Here is a 19,408-nt window from a genome sequence, read left to right on the forward strand (position 1 = left end):
CCAGGTTGTCTTCAACTGATGTAATCCTGCCCTGGAGCATCAGAGCATCAAAGGACCATTGAGGTCTTACCTGTGACTGGAGGCCAAAGTGGATTTATGTCCTGACACGCGGTAGCTGGCCTGTAGGCAGGAAAACTATGCCCTAATCATGATTTAATTTTGAAATGATTTTTCCCCCAAATTATGTAGAATTTCTCCTGACACTTTCACTGCCTCTTGGGTTTATGATACCAATATCATTTTTTTGAGTTTCTCAACTTAATTCATATATTAGGTAGAGATCTAATTTTTAGCTGGAATGTTAGTGCTTCATCTTTATTAGAGGTGGCTGTAACAGCTAACTTTCTGCTGTCTTAGACCCTCCACAGTAAGGGGCCCATGTATTTTCCAGCACACCTGGATTTCTTAGGTAATCTCCTATAAAAGTCTTCTGCTATTTCCTTTTTATATCTCTATCCACCTGTATCAAAATCTCAATCCCTCCACTCTTTTCTTTTTCCCAGCTGAAGGAAAACCAGGTGAAGTCCCAATTGTCCCTCGTCTTGAACTTGTAGAATTCCTCCTTGTAAATACAGACCTCATCCTGTTTGGTGATGGTACATGTCTGTCAGGTGGGATATGTCATCATAGATTTAAAAGATCTGTAGGATATAAGGTTTTACCTGGCGCAGAGTCAGTTTAGATTGTTGAAGTTGTGGCTTTCACTGAAGCCTGCTTGTGGGCTAAAAAACAAATAAGAGATTTAATAGCTACCCAAATAATAGTATTATTTCATGGTCATACATAATTTAAGCAGGTTGTGGAATACTAGAGATTTAAAACAACATTTGGGACAATAATAAAAATGGAAATCTAGTGTCTGAGATCTTAGAAGTATAATTACCAATAGAATAGCAATGCTTGAGGTAGAGTATTAGCACTCATATGAGTGGTAAAACTCAAGAAGCAAAAAAGGAATTCACTGACTGGTAAATGTGCTAAACTGGCAACTCACAGAGATGTTTTATTTACAAAATAATCAGATAAAATTTTAAATTCACTCCGATTATACCTGCTCCTCTAGTTTAGGTAGGTAAAGCCTCCCAATTTAAAGTCCTGAACATGAAAAGTCCTCTTGAAAGCAAGTCAGATACGTTATCCAAAGAGATGGAATTTAAAAACACTTAGCCACGTGGACTTGCCTCAGTTTCTCAAATGAAATCTGGTCTCTGGCTCATAATAGCATTTACCAAGGAGGGAAAACACTAAATCAACTCTTTTGCCAACAACAGTGGGAAAGCATCATTCCTGGCTCACATGGTGGCTTCTTACCCCAAATGTCAAAAACATAACCCTTGTAAAGCTGTAAGAGTCAGGCCATAAAGGAAATCCCTTTAGCTGGCTATTTTCTTCACTGACAATTAAACTTACTTGGCTTGCCAAATCTTGAGGCTATGAATGTTATTATTCATATATGCATGAACTCTCATTAGCTTGATGTTTTTCCTTGTGCAATGGATTGAATAATTGTGTCCTTCTAAAATTTAGATGTTGAAATCCTAGCTGCCAAAGGAGTGACATTAGGAGGTGAGGACTTTTGGGAGCTGATTAAGTCATGTGGGTGGAGGCTTCATGAATAAGATTAGTTAGTGTCTTTATAAAACAGGCACAGCAGCTCTTTCATACCCTCCACCATCTGAGGACACAACAAGAAGGTATCATTATGAACCAGGAAGCTGATCTCAGTAAACACAGAATCTTCCAGTGCTTTGGTCTTAGAATTCCTAGCCTCTAGAACTATAAAAAATAAATTTCTTTTGCTTTTAAGATATTTTGTTAGGGTATTTTGTCATACCAGCTGTGTGAAAGGGCCAATGCCACTATTATTGTTAATCTTGTTAAAACAAATATTCTCCATGTAAGGAATTCTATTGGGTTTGTCAAATGATGAAGAGACCAATTTCAGTGGAAATTCATCCAACAAATCCAACCATTTTTTCCTTATCTGTCAAATGGTATTATTCCTATATTTGCATTCATCTGGAATATTAGTGAAAACTAGTGAAGTCTTAGACTCAGTCTTTTCTCCTATGGCCTTAGATTTGTCTCTGATTTCCATGTAGTCCTCTCCTGATGTGCAATAGCAACTATGTGTATGATATAGTATATGGCCAGCCCATGAGTATTACTCATTCTTTGTGGGATCTTGAAGATTCTATCCTGTTTAATTCAGATGTTATAAAACATTGCAAGGATCTTATTAATTATACCTATAGTTATCATCAAGATTTTAAGGTTGATTTACCTCAAGTTCTTCTAACCCAACAACTCTGTAACCTTCAAACTATAGATTTAGCTGCCAGCAAGTGACATTACCTGAAAACTAACTTTGAACCCCATAGGAAGGATATCATCTTTTTAACTAATATTGTTGCCAGATTCTAAGACATGTACCTTGGATTTATGTTTCTCAACTAAGAAGGTATAAATGCTACCTTGAGTGGAAGTTCACTCCAACCAAGAGAACTTATATTGAGGATCTCCTTAGAGCACACAAAAGCAAAGATAAAAGCAAACAGAGGCATAAAGTAAATAATTTTAAGTAAGCTGATGGCAGCGCAGTGTAGTTAGCTTCTGCCTAAGATGCAGAAATCTGACTCCCTGGAATTTCTTTCACTACTTCCCTGTCTCATGATTTCTATTGTCTTCCTTCTCTGTCCTCTGCAGTGTTACCTTTGCTGTTCACATATCTCTCCTCTTTGCAACCATAACTTTCTGGAATGAGCTTTACATTGCACATTGCACTATCTGTTTCCTCCCATTCATACGAGTTGTTCTTCTCTCAATAACTCTTGTGTCCTTTAAAGGATACTGGAATTCATAACATTCTTTCACTTAATTTATAGCACAATCTCACACTTTTACTTTTGATTGCTACATAAAAGCTTTTTTATAATCTCTTTTTTTCCTAAATCCTAAACCAGTCTCAGATTTAATGGCATCCTTTCAATTGTCCCTAAGGTGACTTTTGGATTTTACTTTAGTCTTCAAATGGAAGGTGCTTTTATCTTTTCAAAAAAGTTAAATTATGTTTCTACAATAATATAACCAAGGTTCATTTTGTGGGCTTAAATATTTGTAACCACATCTGCCTTGACATCAATTCAAATACCTACACTATTTCTATAGGAAACAAGAATGTGTATTTTTAGCTTTGTCATATGAACCAAATGTAAATTTTCTGAAATGGTTAAATCCTCAAGTTGATGAGGAGACAAGCCCTAAATGAGAGCAGCACCATCCATCCAGATGGCCAGATGGACCAAAGTAGAAGCCCACTAACACATACTTCTGTGCACAGCCCCCCTCCATCCTGGCTTCCAAGTGGTGAGAAGCCTCCTCTATCATTTGCCCCTGCTACCATGATGTTTTATGTAGCCTTAGCACAAAGAAATGGAGTCTGCTAAACTTGAACTAAAATCTCTGAAACAATAAGCTAAAATAAACCTTTCTTCTTTTTCAAAATAATTTTCTCAGATATATTGTCACAGTGATAGAAAGCTAACTAGTACAGTTCCTACTTCTATATACAATATGTAATCACTTGCTTCTTGCCAGTTGAATGGAACAGCATCTCTATTAAAAGAGTTTGTACAAATTCCAAGATGTATATCCATTGGACAATTATACTCATGAACCTAGAGAACCATTAATGAAGCATTCTTTATTGGTGCCAGGCATATCTATTGGCATCTGCCTGCTACTTGAACTAGGTTCTTTTCTCTAGTTCTTCTAATTAGCCCCTATCAAATTTTTAACCATACTGTTTTCTTTTTTTCTCTTAACATCTATTACCTCTGACCTAAATTTTGCAGGCATTAGATTAACTAGAAGTTTGATTTAAAAATATGGTGCAATAACAAATTTGGGCACCTAAATTCCAGCCCCAGAAGAAGTCTCTGAGCTTTCTCTCTCACCGGATTCTCAAGAAGCCTTGGGATAAAAAACCAAGATAGTGGGAGCAGTCTGAAAGACTTGTCTGCTGCAACTGATCTTGCACAGTAAGAATACTCTTTGTTCTGGAAACTGCTGTTGTGAAAATCAGTCAGAATCTACTGAAACCCATGTATCTTCTGTGTGGTGATTCAGTAAATATCCATGACTAGCCAATCTTACCCGAGCTACTAACATCATTACTAAAGAGCTAGAAACTCCAGCGAAGCAACTGTTTAGCACATGGTCCTGGCCTCCTAAGGGGAAACTCTAACATTCATTTAGGAGATTGCATGTATATTTTTCCAGAATCTTCTCTGATGTGTATGTGACTGTCAAAAATATTCAGACTGCAAGTTGAGCACTTTGTCAGGTTGCCAGTTCTGTCCTAACTCTACCAGCTGAACAAGGATGCTTCAGACTCAACATTCAGAAATTTCAATAAGTTGTCTTCCAAACTCAGATCTTGGCTTTAATTATGGGTCCAACTTTTAAGGGTCAATCTTTTTTATCTTACTCTTAGATACACATCTCTTCAAATGGCTAGTCACTATGATCTTACAATTTCTGTTGGTCTGAAAGCTTGCTCAATATATGAATAAAGAAAGTCTTTCAGAGTCATGACAATGAAAAGATATCTACCCCTGACCACTAGTGGGACCACTCTACACCTCACAATGACTCTTATTCTATCAATAATAATGCTTAAGGACAGATTTTTTTCTCTTAAACCATGGAGCAAACTAACCGAGCACTCACAATTGCCATTTCACATCCTCTGCTTTGTCTCCACAAACATTAATCAGGTTCTTCTCTTTCCTCCAGGCCTTGCAATTCTTTATATTCCCAAGCATGAATAGTGAAAAATAAAAAGGTTCCTTTAACAGATTTTCCTGGGAATTGATTTGCCACAGTAAAACAGATCCACATGGTCATTTCCCATGAGTGTCCAATTTTCCCTTACAAGATCCAGCTGTATTTTACTCTAAAACTGAAAAGCTTTTCTACCTGATTTTGATACATTTACAGATTTCTGAGATTACAGTGTTCTCCCTATTGCAATAGTGTTTATTCTGAAAAAGGCCTCTCACTTCTAAGTCTGGATTTATTTTTATTTGACAGAGGTACCACTTACACATTATTTGTAATACCAAAACCAATCAAAAAGAAATAAAAAAGTGGGGAAGGTTAAACCTTAAATGTCTATAAAAGAGAAAGGGGAAACAGTTTTGATTTATCAATTCATGAAATAAGGTGGTACTTAGGAAATAAAATAAGTGAACTGTAGCTACTTCTTTTTTTATTTTTTATTTTTGTACCAGGGATCGAACTCAGGACCTTGCACTTGCGAAGCAGGTGGAAGTACCACTGCACTAAATTCACAGCCCTCTGTAGCTACTTCTATTCTAAAACAATTTTTGAATTCTTATTATTAAAGAGAAAATGAGGTAAAAAGAGAAAATAGTATGATTTAATTTATGCAAAGCCTAAAAATATCCAAAATTGTCTATATTTTATATGTACAAACATAAGTACATATGAATTAAAAATATATTACATGTAAAGGTAAACCAATTGTATCTGAGGAGAAAATGAAGGGAATGTTTGGGCAGGGATACAAAATAAGTCTAAGTTGCATCAGCGTATTTTTTATTTCTGTAAAAATAAAATACAAACAGACCCCAATGTTAACATTTCCTAAATCTGGTTACAGGCCCAGGGGAATTTATTACATTGTTCTTTGCATGTTTTGTATATTTGAAGCATTTCAGAATAAATCAAACAAGCATAAGAAGAAACCGATACAACACCAGATATTACTGACAGGTAAAACATCTTCTCCGAAGAAATGCTTATTAGCTCACGCAAATACAAACCAGAGCCAGTAACTCTCACTGTTTTGAGAGGTGTCTTGAGCAGGGATCCATTAAGAAATGCAGTTCTCTATTGAAGGCAAGGACAGTTTGCCCATCACTTATTTCTTAAAGGCAATTATTATATAGGCATGGATATCTCCGATAGCAGCCTCTTTTATTTTACTGAAAAATAAAAACCAAACACATATTTTTTATTCATTGTTTACATCCTTTTAAGTCAAATGATACTTTAAAAAGGTATATTTGAATCTGTTATTTATTTTGTTTCCTTATTTCAAATAAGATATTTTGCTAATGTAGAATGGAATATAGTCACCAACCGTTAATTCCATGTGGTTTTCCTGGGCAGAAAAGAAATCTATATATAATATTGAAAAGCAGCTATCACTAACATCTTTGATCTTATATCTGCTAGAAGAACATTTTAAAATTATATATCTTATCACACATTTTAAAATTTGTGGATAATTTTTAACATATCATAAATTTAAATACAGACCAAAAATGTGATTTTTGAGTGCATACATTCTAGAACTGCTTGATTTTTTGAATGATTATTCAGATGACTTTCAAAAGAATTACAGTGATATTAGGAGTGTTGTGACTCAGGACATAAAACCTTAAAACATGGCAGCTCAGCATACTATTTTAAACCAAAGCAAAATGAGAAACCCACAGAAGCTAGGGGATCTCCCTGATCTTCTCTTGCTCTTTCTTTTCTAAAATGGGTCTAAGTAAAACTCTACTCATCCTTTTTTTCCCAAGACTGGGCCATAAAATTTAGCTAACTTTTGAAGTAAGTCATAAGTCCTTCATTTCAAAGGGATCCTCCCTCTATCAAAGGAAAGGAATATCCTCATTTCCAAAGGCTCAGAGCATAGAAGAGAATCTAAACACACAAACTCTTCTGAGTTTTCCATAGTTTGTTACCAATACTATGATTCAACCATAAAGAACAAAGTTTTGTCATTTGCAGAAAAATAGATGGAACTGGAAATCATTTTAAGTGAAATGAACTATGCTCAAAAAGATAAGTATCACATGAAGATTCTAAAACAGATGTTATGATAATAGAGAGACTTAGAAGATAATAAGGCAAAAGTAGTATAGTAAAAAGAAGATGGATATAATAAAAATATATGCATGTGTGAAGACATCACACTGACACTCAAAATCTTGTAAAATTAATAGATACTAATAGATATATACTACAAATAAAGAAAAAAAAATTAAAAACTTATCCAACTTCTTCAAAATGTATAGTCTTAACAGTAACTATACCCACAATTTAGTTGTAGTCTTACTAAATATTCTGTTACCTATACATTAAGTTGTAATCCCACTGTTAAAACTGTATATACAATTATAATGCAAATAATAAAAGAAAAAATGTTCACATATATACATAATCATCTACATGTTATAAGCAAAGAGAAAAATTGCAAAGCAATTTCAGTAGTAATTGTTTTAGCAGGTCAAAATACCATATTTGCTAATGAGGGATTTATTTTTCCAGTACCTATTCCCTGTTTTCTCCACCATTAACTAGGTTTTGGCTGATTAAAATTCTTTACCCAGTTTAGCATCTCAGAACTTTGTTATAAAGGTCTGTATTTTGGTAACATTATGCTTTTTCTTGGCATTGTGTTTTTTTGTTGTTGTTGTTGTTGTTGTTGAAAATGGAAGTACTAAGAAAGACCTTAAAGAAATGTCTAATTGTAGACATTGTTCCTGCATCGTAAAGCAACAACTTAATGTTTTTTCCCTCTGTAATTGTGATCAACCTTTCTGCCTAGTGGAGTAGCCTTTTGTCCTGCATATTGTTTCCAACATGAAGATCAAAAATAGTTGTTATCAGTACCATTTTTTAATATAATGGAGCCAATGATGTGTCTCTTGGTTAAATACCCCTACTTTGGGAACTAAGAGCTCCAAATCAGCAAAACCTTAAATTTCTGCTATAGGAAACAAACATTCTGATATGCGGTTATAAGATATGATAGTTAGAAGAGGAACTCTCACATCTTGACTCCCATACCCATGTGTTTTGATTATGAGGAGATATTCTCTGATTTAAGGTAGATTCTGTAATGAATCATACAAAACATAACACTATCTTTACTGTCTGCCACCTGGCCCTCGAAGTGAGACATCAGTAAACCACTTTTCTATCAGTTCAACTGATTTCAAATGATGTGGCACATTTTAATCACACTGATATGAAACAAATGGTGCATTTCATTTGACAAAATAATTCTCTTTATGAGAATAAGTGCTGTAAGGAAAAATACAAGAAAGCAGTGTTGTTCAGCCCATGCATATCTTCTATTTCCAATGACATGGCTACTTTACTGATATAATATGACTGGGGATAGTGCTTTCTGATATTCAGAGTATGTAATTGTGTCCAACTGATTATAAAAAACCTATTCTGTAGATGTTCTTTGTTCTGTGCTCACATGGGACACACATTTCTTTGTAGTCTGTCAATTCGGAGAATCCATCCATACCTCTCTCCAAGACTTCTTCATTATCAGTCTTCTAGTTCTGATCTTTTCAAGATTCTGACTACCCAGCCAAGTAGTTTTCAAGTCAACTAGTTTCCCCATGAATTAGTACAGGTTCATCCTTCTAGATAGCTCTGATTCCACCCAAAGTGCATAATCAAATATTAATGTAATGTCTTAAATTTTGCCCATTTAGAAGATTTCACTTCACCACATTTTATTCAGGACTTCTGTAAGTGTGGCTTTGGTGTTTTTCTGTACATTTTGAGTTAACATTTGTATGTACCATAGCCACAGTGAAGCCAAGCTTGAGTTTTCCTTCTTCCTCAGTCAATGGTATTAAGAGATACTTCTCATTATAAGAGCCCAGGGAATATTGAAGAGCAAGAGACAATAGGAAAACAGTTGATATGAAAAAAATCTGAATCACTTCCACATGTTTTACTTTTATCTTCTGAACTTACTTGATCTATCTTGTAATCTAAGAGAACTATACTAGGATTCTTTTATATGTTCTGGCCAAAGTTCAACATAACATTACTGTTCGCTTTGGATATGTTAATTATCATTGAATCTGCTCAGTCATAAGAACCAAATGGTAAGGTAGTTTGAATTTCAACCTGACCTTGTTTTAGAGTCTTTTCTTGCTCTGATCTTCATGTGAAAATGACATCCATTTGTGTGACTCTTTATATGGATGTAAATTGCATACTTGAATGTTCTAAATGTTATCTCAAAAATCTATAAACGGTCCACCAAATGCTTTGCTTGCTTTTATTGTACATGTTATAGGGAGCAGCAGTTTAGCTTTTATAGATATGCACAGCATAAGATATATATTGACTTACTCTATACCACTAAATCTTCAGATAAGAGGTTCTGAGCCACTTCACTGAGATGACTGTACCCTGAAATTTTGGATGACTTATCATACAACCTCTAATATCTCCATGTAGGTATTTGAAATATTTGTTACTTTCTGTTCATCAGAGCTAATTTATTTAATATGGTGACTATAGAGCACCTGTGTGATGTTTAATGGAATAACAAAATCATAATGATGTCTGTTGACTATATTTTGGCATAGAACAGTGGAATTAATGGAGTCCTGGGATGAGATTTTGAAAATCTAAAAGAAGAATTAAGATATATTATGTACATGCACAAATTTCCCTATGATGAATGTGTATCTAAAATGTACCAATAAAATTAATTTTAAGAAATAATACTATTGGACCTGTTGGGTAATAGCAAACTGCTTTGATGGTTCTTGAATAATGGTATAGGTGGAAAAGAACTAACTGCAAGAGCTGCTACATACATATTGATTACAAGAATTCATTTTTATTTATTCCAAAAAAGGGGATAAATGTGGAGCAGCAACTGCAAATGGAGTCACCATCTGATTAAGTTTCTAATAGCTAAAGTCATTCTCCGAGATCTGTCCAATTTATGCAAGCCAAATTGGTCAGTTAAATGGGGAATATGATAGAATTCCTTCCTACATGATGTTATCATGTATTTTCAAATGGTGGAACTAGTGTCCTCAAAAGCAAGATACTACCACTGGTAAGAGGATCAAAATGATTTGGGGTTTAAAGATAGATTCAGGGCTTCAAGGTCCCTTTCGTTCTGAATCAATGTTTTAACATTCACCTTGGAAACACTGAAGACTGGGAATTCAACTGGCTTTGGAGTTCAACAACATAAAATTAAATTTTATGTTTGATTTTTTAACAAATTTTAGGCTCCTGGCTGCAAAAAATAAGAAATGCATTTAGGGCTGTCATGGAAGTTCTCTGGTTTTCATGTGAGATTAAAGGACTCAATCTTGTCCTTTCCTTTGTATAAGCCATCCTATAGACTCCATTAAAGCCTTAGAACAGCAAAGCTCTTATAACTGTCACTGTGGCCATGTATGCCAAGCATGACATCTTTCTGGGCTTTCAAAGAACTTTTCTCAATGGACATGTCATTATAATTAACCAGAGTTTATAGCTTGATTATTTGAATGTCACTTCATTTCATTGATTGCTTACAAAACGTGTCAAATTGGCAAGGATATTAGGACTCTACTGGAGACCAAATGCATCATCAAGCCAATCTCCAAATCCCCCTTTTGCATATTTTCTCAAAGCATTGTTTCAATTACTAATTTGATATCACATAGTAGTGGGTCAATCAGGACCCATAAACTATAGAGTAATTTGAATGGGGCAATGTTATGAAGAAATATAAAGAAGGTATTTTGTAATGACATATTAACTACCATGGGTAAAAAGGACTCTAAGGAATACAAAGATATCAAATATAAAGAGAAGGTCATTCTTTAAGGGAAATGCATACATGAATCTTACTGGTAGACACCTAACAAGTAGAATATAGTCAAGACTGCTTCTGGAGTTTGGAAGGATGCCTCACGTGGGGATGTGCCATCCACTGCTGTTTGCCACAGGAGGCAATAAACAGGAAGCAGTGCCTTGAAAACAAATTTTTCAATTATAGTACCTGGCAAAGAAGAAATGTTCCATTCTTACAAGCATAACAAGGAAGAGTCTATTTGGATCTGAGAATGTAGAGATTACTAAGAGACACATTAGGTGTTATGGGGGACAAATGCCTCAAAATTAAAAGAAAATAGTATTAAGTAACTGAGCTAGTTTTGACATTGACAGACTAGAGCCTTAAAATTGCTAATAAGGGGACAACTTTACAATAAAGATCAGGATAAAAGTTGGAAATATTCAACTGAAAAAATGTGAGCTCAAAAATAATAAAATATTTTAAGAAAGTGGTAGAAAATAACTAAGATAGATTCCAATGCTTTGTAGAATCTCCTTTCAAGCCTAATAGCAAATTTTAAACATTTAGACAGAAAATAAACAAGAAAAGAAATAAAATAATATGAATATATTTCCTTTAGACTTTCCAAAAAATCATTGCCAAGATTGATAAATGTAGGGTGGGACAGAAGGAAATAACATGAGTTAAATTATATATAAAATAATTAGTATGATATATTGTGGCTTTAGTGTATATGCAATTACTCTTTTCATTCTTTCTGACTGTGAGCATTTAGATGATTTGGGGCTTGGTAAACATTTGTAAAAACTAGACAAACTATGACACAACTCTTTGTAGTCATGAAACCATTATCAATAGGCCCACATTCCTCATATTCATCATGGATTAAAACCAAAAATCATCTAATTTTCCACTTTAGGAGCTTAGCACCTTACTTCATAAAGAAGTTGAGCTGAATAAAAGAGCAATCATCTTCTTGGAGTCAAGAAATAATGATTTGTTTCAGGACTGCTAAGAAGTTGGTATCTGGGGGCAGCTATTAGAAATAGAGTACCCAAGAGGAACACCCAGATTATTCCTTAGATTCGCGGCTCTCAATCAACATATTTACAAAGCAAGACTGAGAGGTCTACCAGTGTATAGATTTTAGGTCCAGATAATATAGACAAACAATATTTTTCTAAGAAATTTTGAAACTTTAGGAAAAGTTTGGATGCTAGTTGAGACCTAGGAATAGGAATGTTCTAACAGAAAGGATATAACTGAGATTAACTCACCTACTAAAACTAAATCCATACCTTAAGAAAGGAAAGATAACACATTGATAAAATTTCCTAATAATTGCCTAATAAAGCAAAATTTAAAACTTTTTAGACAGACTTAATATAACCCAGAGGAACTTCAATGTACCACACACAATATACAACATATTTTAAAAATTAAACATATTATAAAGTAAGAAACATTGCTAATAATTAAGATATAGAAATGTATTAATATAATAATCAAAACTGGAGATAGCAAGGAAATCATTAGAAGTTACTAGATTAATATAACAAAATTAATAACATTTTTAAAAAGAAGATAATTTGGAGTTTATGAAGAGTAAAACTGACAGTTTCTAACAGCAAAATAACATACATGAAATTAAATATCCATTAGAGAGCTAAAGAGCAGAAAAAAATTGAAAGGTAGAATATGAAAACCTTGAGTCTTTGTGAAGAACTTGTGAAAAGTCAAAACAAACTTACAAAAAGACTGTGAAAAATGAAAAGTCAATGCATACTAGAGAAAAAGATCCAATGCAATATGTACAAATATTTAAGAATTTACAAAATTGGTTTATGGTGGCTGCCCACGGAGTCAGATGTGAAAGAGTCCAAAGGGACTGTCTGCACGCTGGATATCCAAAGGATCCAATCGAAGGCCTGGAGCCCCACGCAAGTCCATATCAGGAGGCCAAAGGGTCTGCAATGGAAGGCTGAAGAGTCTGAGCTGCAAGGCTGAAGACCATGTCCAATATGAAAGCAAAGACTGGAGCTCCTCTGAAGAAATAGAAGGAGCAGCTTTCCTTCTTTTTATTCCTGGACAATCCTCCTAAGGGTGGGTCTTCCACACCCAGAACTCTGCTGAATCAATTTAGTTGGGCATTTCTTACTCAAATTGACACAGTTAGTTAACTATCACAAGGAACAATATATATGTATGTGTATACACATATATACAAATATATATACATATATACACATACATATATATATATGTATATATATATATTTGGAATAAAAAAAGGAAAAAGAAGCAATGTTTTAAGAAATATTGGTTAGGAATTTTTCAAATCGATGAAAGATGTCAATCCATAACTCCAAGATATTCAGAAAACTGAATACATCATAAATATGAGGAAAAGCAGAGCTTGACCAATCATAATCAAATGATAAAACAACTAATAAGTAAAAAATTTAAAGCTGACTGAGAATAAAAATCATATAACCTTCAGAGACACAATAATATTTTTGGACCCTTCTTGAAAGACCCAATATCCTAGGGTTCTTTCTGTTTCTTCTATTCCATTCCATTGATCCACATGCCTGTTTTTGTGCAAGTACCAAGCTGCTTTAATTACTATGGTCTATAGTATAACTTCAAGTCTAGGATGGTGATGTCATTTGCTTTGCTTTTATTATACAGAATTGCTTTTGCTGTTCTGGATCTCTTCTAATTCCATATAAATTTCAGGCAAGTTTCTCTAGATCAGTAGAAATGATGTTGGTATTTTGATTGTAATTGCATTAAATCTGTGTATCAGTTTTTGGAAGTGTATCCATTTTTATTATGTTGGTTCTATCTAGGAGCAGAGGATATCATTCCATTTTCTGCTTCCTTTATTTCCTTTTTCACATGTAATTTTCATATGTAGTTTTCATTATAAAAGTTTTTTACTTCCTTGGTTAGGTTAATACCTAAGCATTTAATTTTTTTCTGATGCTATTGTAGATGATGCTGGAAAAATTGGATATCTACGTGCAAAAATTTAGTTTGGACCCTTATATCTCACTATATACTAAACTAAAATTAAAATAAAACAAAGGTATAAATGTTGAAATAGAAACAATCCGCTAGAAGATAAATTAGGTTCAACTCTTGAAGACATAGGTGTAGGTAAGGATTTTCTAAACAGAACCCCCAAAACACAAGAAATAATACTGAGAAATCAACAAAGGGAATCATACCAAATTAAAAACTTCTGCATGTCAAAGGAAACTGCCAGCAGAATAAAGAGATAATGTACAGAATGAGATTTTTTTTCCAGCTTTTATTTGGACAGGAGACTAACATCAAGAATATATAAAGAATTTTAAAAAATATTTACTCCCACCCAAAAAGACCCAGTGAAAAAATAGGCAACTAAAATGAACAGATACTTCTCAGAAGAAAAAGTACGAATGGCTAAAATAGAAAAAAAATGTTCATCATATCTAGCTATCAGAGAAATGCAAATTAAAACTAAACTGAAATACCATCTTCTCTCAAAAAGAAGGGATCATCAGAAAAATGTAATAATAACAAACACTGGTAAGGACGTGGGGAAAAAGGAAAACTTCTACATTGTTGGTGGGAATGTAAACTAGTGCAACCACAATAGAAATTAGTGTGGAGATTCCTCAAAAAGCTAAAAATAGAAATTCCATTTGACTCAGCTGTCCCTCCTCTAGGTATCTTTGCAAAAGAGTTAAAATCATCATATCACAGGAAATGAATGCATACTCATGTTTATAGCAGCAGTTTTTAATAGCTAGATGTTGGAAACAGCATAATTGTCCATCAACAGATGAATGGATAAAAGGAAATGTGGTGTTTATACACAATGAAATACCATACTTCCATAAAGAAAAACTTGAGGTATTCATAGCTAAATGGATGCATCTTGAGAACATAATATTAAGTGAAATAAGTCAGATACACAGGCTCAAATATTGCATGGTTTCTTTTATATGAGAAGCACAAAATATAAGTAAATAAAAGTAAAATAAAACATAAATAGAAAGTAGGGAGAAATTCAAATATTTCCTCAAACTATGTATTTTGTTGTTTCAAAAATATTTTCATATATATGTTAATTTGATTCATTTATACTGATAGTTTACCTTAGATCATTGAAAAAAATTTGTATTATCTGTTATTTTTAAACTGTTCAATGAAAGAGAAATGTGATTACAGATATAGTGTATAACCTTCGAAAACAATTTTCAAGGCTTCAGCACAATAAAGATAGTATGAAACCAAATAAAAATTGTTTATTGCCAGCAGCATTAAATTATAACTGGTAAAATAGTTCTCATGTGAAAGTATACTAAGTAAAGGTGACAGAAGAAATAAAGAAAAAATGAATGTAACTATGTGTACCAAGAATGATTTCTTAAATAAAGCTAGTTTCACTGTACTCTATAAAAATGTCTACTAGACTTCAGAATTTGAAGGTAAGGAATAGTTGAATGTTTTATGTGCCAGTTTATATTATATATGTAGGCAGTATCTTAACTGATAGTAGCTCTGTTTGACTTTTTGGAATAAGTAGTATTAGCTTCAAGTGATCTCTTTTGATATGTATAATCTATTCTTTCCTAGAAAACCAAAATATCAGTGCTTTTATTACCACATTAATTAAGCCCACTGCACTCTCTGTCACAAAGAATTTAGTATGTGATGTAGAATGTTAGAATGTTGAATAGAAGTTGAATCATAAATTCTTCTCCAGAACTTAGAGTGCTGACAAGAAACTTTAATAGAATATCACTGTAATTATGTAATAAAGGGATTTTATGGTGGTCTGTTTGCTTTTCTACCCTGTGGAGTAACCAACACTATAAAAAATTCTATATAAGTCGACTACAGAAGAAATCTTGCAAAGTTACTATTCCCAGTAGCTCAAATGATGATTGATGATTTAATAATTACCCTGACAAAAATAAAGGTATTGTTGAGCATATATAATCTTAAGAAGATGAATTTAGATGCTGGTATTTGGTATTTGCCTTTATAGAAATAAATTTAGGAGATAAATGCCAGAAGGAATCTGTATTCTGTATATAAATTTTCCTTTCAAAGTTATTTTCTGTCCCTTTACAGGAAGATTCTATTTAAGATAAAGATTTTAAGATAGTGAATTCTTTTTTTTTTTGGTACTGGGGATTCAACTCAGGTCCTTGCGCTTGCAAGGCAGGCGACAGAACCACTGAGCTAAATCTCTGGCCCGTGAATTCTTGTATTATAGATCCTCTATTGAATTTAAGAAAAGTTTGATTCACAGAGAATCCATAAAATAACACTTATTTGGGGCTTACACATTATAAAATTGCCTGTAAACCACAAGAGAGTTAGTCTCCTTTGATTCAGTCTGTGAAATTGTTAATGTGAATTGAATATAACAAAATCTGACTTAAAAGATACCGAAATTGTTTATAAATGACTGAATGCAATATCAATTTTTCTGATGTCAAAGTATTTGGAAGAAAGAGATTGCCATTCTATATTTGAAATAAAAACTTATTCAAGTCTTGCTTAGCAGTGGAGAGCTGTGTTTATAGTATGCAGTATCTCTGCACAAAGAACATTGCTGATTGTATATATTGGTCTGGAGGAATAATCTGAAATTGGTAAGCTTTTCGTAGCAGCAGTGTTTTGGGACTGCATGACTTTTGGCGGCTATTTGCTGCCACAATCAGAATGAGATGCTCTGTGATAGGCTGTTGCAGTTCTCAGTGGTTAATTGGGAATGACTTAAAATCAGCTTTGATGTTTGTAGTTATTAAAGACAAATTATAACATATTTCTGTAAGAGAATAGAAACATTTTTCCCCAGTACAACAACAAAAAATGAATGTAACTTTGAATAATCAGAAATGCAGATTTTCCATCTCCATTGTCTGGTATATTAACTGATAATAGTAGCAAAAAAAAACCCTCAAAAAGACATTCTAGGCTAGTTGTAGACAAATGAAGATAATAAAACTTTTATGTGGGAGCCAGGTGCTATGAATGATTATTTTAAATCAATTCAATGAAACAAATTTAAGTTGCCACCCTTTTAAAGAGGTAGAGAAATATCTGCATGTCTTGTTCATATTAGCAAAAATATTGCATTGTTGTGGTTTTTGCTTTGCATTAAATATAATAATTATTTTATTACACCTCTCAAGCCCAATTAGGCACAAGAAAAAAGCAAAAAAAAAATTAGTTTTCTCTATGATGCATGAAAAACTAGTTCAATTTTTTTTGTAACATTTTGCCAAGACTAAACTTTTTTCCTATGAGATCTTCTATTTTAATTTATGAAATATTGATATAGAAAACTAAGTATATCCTATGTACTTATCTTCAAAATTTAACTGTGGTGCTAAAAGAGCTAAAGGATATTATGATAGAGATAGAGAGAGGGAATGATACTAAATTTTGTTGAACTCTTGTTATTTTTCCAGCCTTTGCTCTATGTAATCAATTTGTTTTCTTGTTCTTTTTTTTTTTTTTTTTTTTTTTTTTGGTACTAGGGATAAAACTCAGGACCTTGCACTGCTAGGCAGGCACGACGCCACTGAGCTACACCCCCAGCCCTCAGGTTATTCATCTTAATTTTCACAGTAGCTGCCTTATTTCCATTATGCAAGCTATCACATATAAATAGATAATTTTTATTGTTAGGCATTTTCTTGATAGCCAATTTCTATGATCAAAAAATAAACGTTAGGATCTGGAACTCAAATTCAGCCCTATGGAGCATCTAAGCCCATAGGAGCTCAATGGTAGAATAAAATTAAAATTAATTTCCTCCATCTTTCTTTAGTGCAAATTAATATTCCTTTGCTTTTTTTTTTTTTTTTCTTGGTACCAGGGATCGAACTCGGGGACCTTGGTCTTGCGAGGCAGCGGCAGAATCACTGAGCTAAATCCCCGGCTCTCGCAAATTAATATTCTTGATGAATTATTCTATACTATGAATATCCCAAATGTTTAACTATGGAGCTTTCCATTTGTTATCTATCCTTTCTACAAGATTAGGGGGTAGAACAACTGAATTTTCCAAGTGGGTTTTGTTGAGTGTAACTCTATTGCACTCTTCAGCAAATATTATTTATAGAGTTTCCCATTGCTCTGCAAATTGAGCTATATACCATCCACACTGAAGAGCTTGCCCAGGAGGAATTCAAGTAGGGCAGCTCTAATGGTCTATTTTGTTTCTTAAAGTGTCGGCATTCAGCTTATTGGAAGGTACGTGATAAAACAATGCTTCCCCCTTTCCAGTAAATGATGCTACATTTCTTGTTTTCCATTTTCTGGTTCTCTGTAGCACTCGGTTACTTATGAGCTACAATTGTGATTGTGCTGGGAAGTTCATTAGTCAATTCCCTCAATGCCCAAGGATCCATTTTATTTGGTCCTGCTGGTTTATGTATGTTCACATTTTATAAAAAGTATTCCCTTGTGAGCTTTAGTCAGTAGTTATATTTTTATTTTTTTTTCAATGCTGTAAACTCCATTTTCTTTCCCAGAGTTACTTTCTTAGCTTGTTACACCATCTCCACTTTTTATTTTCTTCTTATTCCCTGTAAAATATGGTTTTAAAAGATTAGTTAATTTTCTTAATGCAGCAGAAAAACTGCTTATTTCAATACCTTTTTTTGCTATTAAAATCTATGATTTCTAATATTGCTTTGAATTATATCATTGTAAGTGCTCCATTTTTCCCTAGTCTTAGATTCTATTTCATTCATTCCCTTTATCTTTATACTTTTTTATTAGTTACATACATTGGCATTTACCCTTCTGTTCATTAGCATATGGATACTCCTGCTCCCAGGTTTTAAATTCTCTACCTAATGGCTTGATAGAAATAACTTTCACAAAATAAAAAAAATGTATAATACTGTACACGGTGTGTGTGTGTGTGTGTGTGTGTGTGTGTGTGTATAAAAGGGATGTAAACTATGATCAAACTTTCTGTTACCTAAGTCCAAATATAGATGGTTAAGCATATAGTTTATTAATAATGACCCAAATATAAAGCATGTTTCAGCTTTAATTTTAGACTTTTTCACAAATAGCTTGTTTAGCAAATGGAGAGGATGTAACAGTACTGAGAGGGCATTCTAAACAAGAGGCACACAAAGCTTCTGCTGTGTATTTGACTTCATATATCAACAATTACTTTCCATCCAAAACATTCTTCCTTGGGAGCCAGCCAAAGTTAATTCTATCTGTGATTCATAGAAATGTTGGGCACTTTTATCAGGTTTGAGGGAAGTGTATATAGGTAGCTACCTTTATAATATCAAACATCTTTTCACAATTAATTAGTTCCTAATCTGTTCCCTCTGTTTTCTTCACCTGCAATGCTATAATATTTGCTTTGAAAACAGAATGACACTCTTCCTGGGTTTCCTTTTGTGAATTTTGTCAGTATGTATGGGTCCAAATCTTTGCTACAATACTGAATATATGACAAAATAAGAGTTCACACGGACCAAGCAACAAACATCCCACACCACTGTATTTGGTTCAATAGGATATCACAGGAAAATGCTTCTAGTCAGAGAACATTTCAATATGGAGCATCAACTATCATTAACAAGTGATTACAGTAGGGCTTATGTACCATTTTAGAGACCAATAGCATTATATGTATATGCAAAATGTGAAAGGTTATTAAATGTTATGTGTGTATGTATTTATAAATTTCAACTAAGGCTTATT

At 33.4% G+C, this 19,408-nt stretch overlaps 1 long non-coding RNA gene across 2 annotated transcripts in view; it reads right to left on the reverse strand.

The window, feature by feature from the left end:
• Positions 1-1,101: 1,101 nt before the first annotated feature.
• The window catches only part of LOC106008901 (uncharacterized), a 185,738-nt gene continuing 167,431 nt past the window's right edge, over positions 1,102-19,408 (reverse strand). The window contains exon 3 of one of the 2 annotated variants that reach the window (XR_015453113.1): positions 1,102-6,011. This is a non-coding gene — a long non-coding RNA (uncharacterized LOC106008901). Of the gene's footprint in view, positions 6,012-14,849; positions 18,262-19,408 lie in introns of those variants that run through there. The other variant, XR_015453114.1, reaches the window with a different exon arrangement.

Source organism: Heterocephalus glaber, unplaced genomic scaffold, assembly GCF_053883595.1.
Source record: "Heterocephalus glaber isolate CG9 unplaced genomic scaffold, H.glaber_assembly_v1.0 deba00001457, whole genome shotgun sequence".
Classification (NCBI taxonomy): domain Eukaryota; kingdom Metazoa; phylum Chordata; class Mammalia; order Rodentia; family Bathyergidae; genus Heterocephalus; species Heterocephalus glaber.